The sequence below is a fragment of the Setaria italica genome, chromosome IX (genome assembly GCF_000263155.2).
Source record: "Setaria italica strain Yugu1 chromosome IX, Setaria_italica_v2.0, whole genome shotgun sequence".
Lineage (NCBI taxonomy): Eukaryota > Viridiplantae > Streptophyta > Magnoliopsida > Poales > Poaceae > Setaria > Setaria italica.
This window is the reverse complement of record NC_028458.1, coordinates 41,889,024-41,897,002: the sequence shown is the minus strand read 5'-3', so window position 1 is coordinate 41,897,002 and position 7,979 is coordinate 41,889,024.

Here is a 7,979-nt window from a genome sequence, read left to right as displayed (position 1 = left end):
AAATAAGCATGCACTGAAAATTTTAGCCCAAAAGAGACTTCACTCATCTCAGCTAGTTACTCGTGATCATGTCGCAGGATTCTGCTAGACACAGCACTGCGCGCGCCACCCATGATCGTCCACGAGACCACGAGGTAATGAGGTATAGTAAATCAGAGACTGGCCCGTTGCTTTTCCCAGAGACCAGCCAGGCCGTCTGGGATACGCGGACAGACAGACACACGATGACACGAATAATGAGAGGCAAGAACGAAGAACCCTAGAGTATAGGACCCCGGGCCGGCCAGCCGGCAACTTGGCATATGAATACAGTGGTGTCGGGGAGAACCGGCGGAGAAGTGATAATGAGAGGCAAGAATGAAGAACCCTAAAACGCAGGACCAGTGCCAGTACGTGATGGCAGAAAGCGTTGCTGCATGTGGCGTGTCTGGGTTTTTTCTTTCAATGCAACTCATTGTTGGCTAGCTTGCCCAGTTAACCTATCTTTCTGCATGCATGCACGCACGCACACGGTGACACACTGACACACTGTGTGGCGCATGTTGTTGTTTCTTTCTCCCTTTTCACGTGGCGAGCCACGAGAAAAGCTGCGTGCTTTCACCCCACTCTCTCACTCCTTGCATTGGTTTCAATAAGCAAAGCGGTAGGGATCGATCGATATAATGCAAAAGATCACGAGTGGCCATGCGCCGGTGTCCATGCACACGGAACATGCCCATATCTTACACACATCACATCACAAGGGTCACAGATCGAGCACAAGGGATCAAGGAGAGGTTGCAGGAATAATCGTCCGTTTCACGGGATGGCTACGACAAGTCCCGGTAGCGTGTGCATGCATGACTCGCCGGGATAGACCAGTTCAATTATTTCTGAATCCTTTCAAACTTCAGTTCTTACGTGGTCAGCAGCCCTCCGATTTTTCTAGAGGATCGGAGTGCGTTTGCGTGCTCTCAGCTCATCCAAATTAAGTAGCCAAATGGCGTTCATCCTGCACTGCAGATTTGAAGGAGCTACAAGCTGACTGAAAAAGACTGCCTGTGCATCATCTTCGTCAGCTGAACTAAGCACACCACCAAAGCAACTGACAGTTAATAAAAACACCCATGCGATTGAAAAATCGTGCAAGTAGCAAGCTAGTAGCTAGGTAGCTCGATTCCAATCCCTTGTAGGCCCATATATACCTATATCTCTCCATATCCACATTATTCCAAGTGATTCCAGGTCTAAAGGTGGTGGGCATCAAATCACCTTTCTTTCTGTTCACCAACATTCACTGCCACCGACCCTACACATTCCAACATGCGTATACTATATGTATACGATCGGCCACTTACATCGGTGAGCAAAGGAGCGAGCCTGCTGTCGACCGACACGGTGGCAGGCCGGCAGGCAGGCATGGCGACTCGTGCGTCGTTTTCACTTTTCACAGCGTAGAAGGAAAAACAAAACTTAACAAAAGTAAAAAAAATAAAAAGGAGATAAAAGTTAGTGCGCGCCCATGACGATGAGATGGCTGAAGGCATCTCGGAGACTCGGATGAAGTAGGTAGAAGCAGCAAAATAGGTAGGCACATATCCATCCACATGCAATGCACCGATGATCGATCCATCGAGGGCGGTATGTGTTTCCATTGTCAAACGCAGATGACACATCATCGCTTGTTGTGCAGAATAATTGACCGCACCACTTATTACATACTGGGCGAGCATAGCAGAGGTAATGTTCTGCACTGTGAGGATGATCGTGCAACGGATTCCATTCCATCACGTGTGTCACCTCAAACAAGTGATCGGTGTGGTTCTGTCGACGCATGCTCCACGCATGCATGATGCATCCCGTGGCCGTCAATAACTGCTGCACCAACAATATTCATCTTGCAAGCTTCCTTGTCGAGTGATGATGCCATCAAAGTATATGATATCTTGTTTATGAACTGTGGTTAGTTGTTGACCTGAAGCATATCATATTAACCATGTTGACGAACAGTGTCCATCGACCTAGCTAATTTAAGATTAATACATTATCCACGCAAGGCCTGTATGTCGACGTGTGAAAATTTTGAAGGGATATCGGTGACCTAAACAAGGATATAGCACATACTAAAAACCAGTACCTAACTCTTGTCTTGCACATAGGCACACACGCGACGTCATGACACGAACCGGCGGGCCAGACGACGACTACATCACCGTCTCTACTTCTTGGCACGCCCAAAGTAAAATACCATGCTGGTGTCAGGGCTTTGCTTGCCAAATTGACATTTTCAAGTGCAAGCTCGCGTGTCCTTTATGCGTCGTACTTACACAGCTCGATGTAACGTTACTTCTTCTTTGAGCTATCGGCCATATTAACAACAGCCGTACGTGGCAATCGGTGATTGATTACTCTATCTCGCCGTTTTCTATACGGATGCGGTATCTGCGCTTCCTCTACAAGCAGAAAGATTGCGGTCTAAATTACGTACCACCATGCAAAGATACTAATAAGATGCTTATCCGATCCTCTGAAAATCTCTCTCTAAGCAGATACTGCTAAGATGCTTATTAGCAGTAATGCATGCTAGATATAACGCACTACAAAGTTCTCCAAAGATATGACCAAATCAAATCTACATAGGGGGAACCGATACCAGTACATATATACTCCAAAATAAATATTAATTTGTGACGGAGGGAGTACATTGGTATCGACAATAGCAGAAAAGCGATATCTACTACATCATTGTAATTCTAAATTTTTTTTTGCGAATCACACAGTACAGACGCTCACATACACACGCGCACACTCATCCCTACAAATACACGCACGCAACCCTACCCCTATGAGCACCTTCAAAAGACTAAGCCGGCAAATCCTCAAGATTGCGATACCAGTACATATATACTCCAAAATGAATATTAATATGGGATGGAGGGAGTACATTAGTATCGATAGTAGCAAGAAAGCGTTATCTATTGCATCATTTTAATTCTAAACTTTTTTTTTCGAATCACACAGTACAAACGCTCGCATACACACACGCACACTCGTCCCTACGAATACACGCACGCAACTAAGCCAGCAAATCCTCAAGATTGCGCCTCGCTATCAACGGGCACGTCGCCTACCACTAAAAGAATAGCGCCACTTAAATCCTAGAATAAATCTAGGAAAATATGAGCACCACCACTAAAAGAATAGCGCCACTTAAATCCTAAAATAAATCCAGAAAAATATGAGACCAGTACTGAGTCGAGGACTCGAACCCTGGTGGTCACGTTCCACCACAAGGAACCTTTCTAGCTGAGCTACGCTCAGTTCGCATTGTAATTCTAAACTTTAAAGTCTTAATGTTGTAAACATGAAAATATTTTAGAAAACATTAGGATAATCTCTTCATTTATGCTTATAGTTAGATAAAATATTTGTTTTGACCATTCTTTTCACTATATATTAACTGTAAAAAAATGTTGAAATTTGTAATTTTACATGTATATTTTGTTGAAACTATTAATTGCAAAACATTTGTGTCAAAATTATTGATTCATGGGTATACACTACTCCAACTATTTAAAATGATATATAATAGATGTCCATCTTCTGGGACATATTTATTTATGTACAGCTTGTAAATTGTCAACTTTATAATAGTGGTTACGGTGACTGTAAAATATATTATTCTAGAAAGTTTTTGTTAACCATTTTAAATTATGATTTAAAAAAATTTGAGAGTTGGTTTTCAAGATGAAACAGAAATATCAAATTGTTCCTTTTAAATTGTTATTTAGTGGTGAAATCCTGTACCCTCTATTCAACTATGCTTTATATATTTATTTACTTTCTTATTACATGGCCGGCCTGATCTGGCTATAATGTTCCACTACACGTGTGGTCCATAGTGTTGAAACTTGATCGATGACAGGAGAAAACAAGTAATTAAGTAGATAAAATATGCATGCGAGCCACGTGAGAAGTTTTGAGCTTTACGGAGCCGTAATAAGCGACAAATAATGACAGCCATACATGATGCTGCAAATCAGGGATGGATAACACATAAAGTATTCGATCAGTAACTGCAAAGCGGTGAAATCCTCTTTGGACTTCCTTTTGGTTCACATGGTGGTCCGAACTCCCAAGGCCAGACTTTGTGTCCCAAAGTTTACCGGCAAGGGGTGAAGCTTCCTGGTAGGGGGCTGCAGGTACTAGTACTTGTGTCTCTCACATCGGAGCACTACTTGCACGTCAAAAAATGTTGTAGAATGGACTATACGGAGTGTCAGGTTACAGACTCCAGGTTTGTGAACTGCGAAGTGATCAATAATGTACGTAGGTATAGAAAATATTGTACCACAACGATGGCGGTATACGGTGTGATGCACGACTAGCCAGAGGTACAGATTTGCAAACGCCAAAAATTTGTTTGGTTTGGGTACCTTATTAAAGTGTCTAAGCTTGACAGGCTAAAATTTTGATGTTCTAGCAAATTTTGCCTATGATTACCAAACTTTAGCCTGGAAGGTCTTTCCATTGGCCATAGTAGCTGACACATTATTCCACATGTTATTAGTACTGATTAGCATGTCACTGCACATATTCTTAAATGGCAAACACGCGTTCTTAAGTGGATTGTTGTGCTTAAGTGGATTATTTGCACATATGCGACAAAAGTGCAACAGCATCACTAGGCCTGATGCTGAACTGGTAGTGGTAGTACACTGAATCTTTCAGGTTGGATGCATGGAGGGGAGGCAAACAAACATGCGTGCTAAAATGGATTTGCCTATATATTAGTCACCGGCGAAACATGTCTCTGGAGTCGTTGTGTAACATGGCAGAGCACCATTGATCTGACGGTGGTAGGACAGATTAACTTAGTGCGGCCCATATGTGTCTAGTCTAATCTGCATTTCTTTCCATGTGCAATTTTGGGTGCAGCAAACCACTGCCACTTCACAAGCGCCTACAGTGATTTGGGAAATGGTGGCAAGTGAGAGGACTGGTCTGGATACAAGGTGTCACATCGAATGTTCGAATGCTAATTAGGAGAACTAAATATGAGCTAATTATAAAACTAATTGCAGAACCCTATGCTAATTTGCGAGACGAGTCTATTAAGCCTAATTAATCCATCATTAGCAAATGGTTACTGTAGCACCACATTGTCAAATCATGGACTAATTAGGTTTAATAGATTCATCTCGTGAATTACACTCCATCTATGCAATTAGTTTTATAATTAGCTTATGTTTAGTACTCCTAATTAGCATTCAAACATCCGATGTGATGGGTGTTAAACTTTAACACTAGTGAGCCAAACAGGCACTAAGCAATAGCCAATAGGGACGTTACTAACAAAAAGGATATGCCCTGAAATGTGATTTATGCTTTGAACAATCCTAGATAACTGATGACATATTTAATCATATTTAATAAACGAAAATCTGCCGAAAGGTAATAAGGGTTAGAGAGGGGGTGTTATGTGCTGTCCACCTTTCCAAAAAAGATGTATTTTTTCACCCTTAAATCCCAAGAATTATTACAACATAAGTAGTGATGATACATACTGCACAGCTGAGGTAAAACTAGACAGACTGTAAAGTACTAAAGTTGTAGCGCCTCTGCTCTATGTACTCGTACAATTATTCCAAGAGTTCACTAATCACTAGTAGCGCCATCCGGCCGTTCGTAGCTACCATCATCATCATCACCAGCCATCACCGGCGGTTCAATGATAAAATGATTGGTCGTGCCGACACAGGAAATGATGGCGGCAAAACTGCAGCTATAGCAGCATGCAGTGATGCTGTACAGGGCCTGTCCTGTTACACCACTATATACGCAAAGAGGAGAAACGCGGGCCCCCGAGCCGTTGGTACGTACGTAGTACGTGCATGCAATGCGGATGCAGCTGCTGCTGTTCGGTGCCTGTGTGGAAACAGTGGGACTGTTGACGAGCCGGTAGGGATGGGCAAAATGATGCGTGCGAGCGGCAGCGGCAGCGGCGCCGCAGATGATGAGCAGACAGACCGCCGGTCCAGTGCCTGGGGCGGCCGCGGCCGGCGTCGTGGCCGTAGCGCCGTAGCGGTAGGGTGGGCACTGGCACTGCCCGCCGGACGGTCAGGGGTTGCCCCCTGTCCAGTGTGGCAGTGTCGGACAGACTAGCTGCACCAATCATATATGCGCGTATGGATATTGGGATCATGAGGCACCTTGCCGCGCCTCTTCAATTCAAGTTCAAAACTACATACTATACATATATAGGTGCACTTCGTTTCGATTTAAGGTAAAAAAAAACCTGTTACATTTTCCTCTCTATAGGTAATAAAAAACATGTACTTTAGTAACTAAAGTGGAAAAGTAACGGATAATACTATGACGTCCAAGTTTCGTAGTTCGTTGGAAAACCGCCACAAAGTTCTATTTACTCCTCACTAAAGACTTATGTACAATTACAATGGTTCAATTCAAATGCTGAAGGTTGCAAAGTAAAAATGAGGTGATGTTCATTTGGATTGAGAACGGAAGTACGTGACGTCTAACTCTCACGTATCTACATTCAGATATTTGTGCCACGAAAAGATAATGATAGTTGTAGAGAAAAAAAGAATAAGAGGTCTGAAAAAGTATGTCGGATTATTTGGCAGAAAATATAGTCCATGCACTTTGTATCGATTTAAGGTAAAAGGAGTACTGTTACATGCATGTCTCTCTGTATTTCCTCCGTCCAAAAAAAATACAATTCCAAGTATATACTTAGAATTGCAATTTTTCGAAACGTAGGTAGTAGGTAATAAAAAAATATGTAAGTTTACTAATTAAAGTGGAAAAGTAGCGGATAATACTATGACGTCCATGATTTGTTGGAAAACCATCACAAAGTTCTATTTAATCCTCACTGAAGAGTGACGTACAACTACAATGGTTCAATTCAAATGCTGAAGGTTGCAAAGTAAAAATGAGGTGTTCATTTTGGACTGAGAACGGGCGTGCATGACGTCTAACTCTCACGTATCTATATTCGGATATTGTGTCACGAAAATGTAAAATGAGAAGTTGTAGAAAGAAAGGAATATGAGGTCCGGAAAAGTATATACCGGATTATTTGGCAGAAAATATCTCATAGAAGACTTGGCACAATGGAACGAACTCACCTCCAGGTAATCAATGCGAGCTAGGTAGGGGGGCAAGCGCCCATGGAGTCGACAGGTATGCACTTGAAGGTGGCCCTCCACCGATCCATCTGCGCATCACATTCATGAACCCGCCGGCACCTCAGAAAGGCAGCTCAGATATATATAGCCTGCAACTGGTCACCATTTATAATGCATCGCCAGTATGCTGTGTATGCCACGCCATGCCCCCAAACTATTCAGTACACATGGAATGGACAAGTCATGAGCCGCCCAAGCGAGCGAGCATTCATGAACTGATCGCACGAACAAACTGCACGATGCGTTGTGGATGCAGGCGCAGACCGCCGGCCGCATGCCACGCAGCTGGCCGCCGCCTGCGCGCGCGTGGGGCGGTGCGGCCGGCGCACCGGGGGCTGTCCGTGCAACGTGCCGGATCCCGCCTCCCGCGCGCGCACAGGAACTAACTGGGAGGATCGGAGGAAGAGGAATCCGGCACCTGCCGCAGCGCAGCAGCCGCCGGCGCGCGCGCGCATGGAAAACTCGGGAGGCGGCCGGCCAGCGGTTGAAAACCAAACCCCCCCCCCCCCCCACCCCTGTGGGGTTTTGTTGTGTTTTTTGAGAAGGGGCCGGCTGTGAAATAAAACTTCCCTCGCGAGGGGACGGAGCAAAGCCGTATCTCTGGGGAGCCGAACGCCCCAAGTAAATTCCCGTCATCCACAATCTTCCTTGGTTTTGTCTGAAGTTTGTTTTTTGTAACGTCTAAAATGGTACAGGGGCGCGGATTTGCGCTCTCTGCCGTGAGGGTGAAAATCCTCACTGTGGTAACAGATAATCGTTCGTGTGCCTGCGTTTACCTGTGTGTGT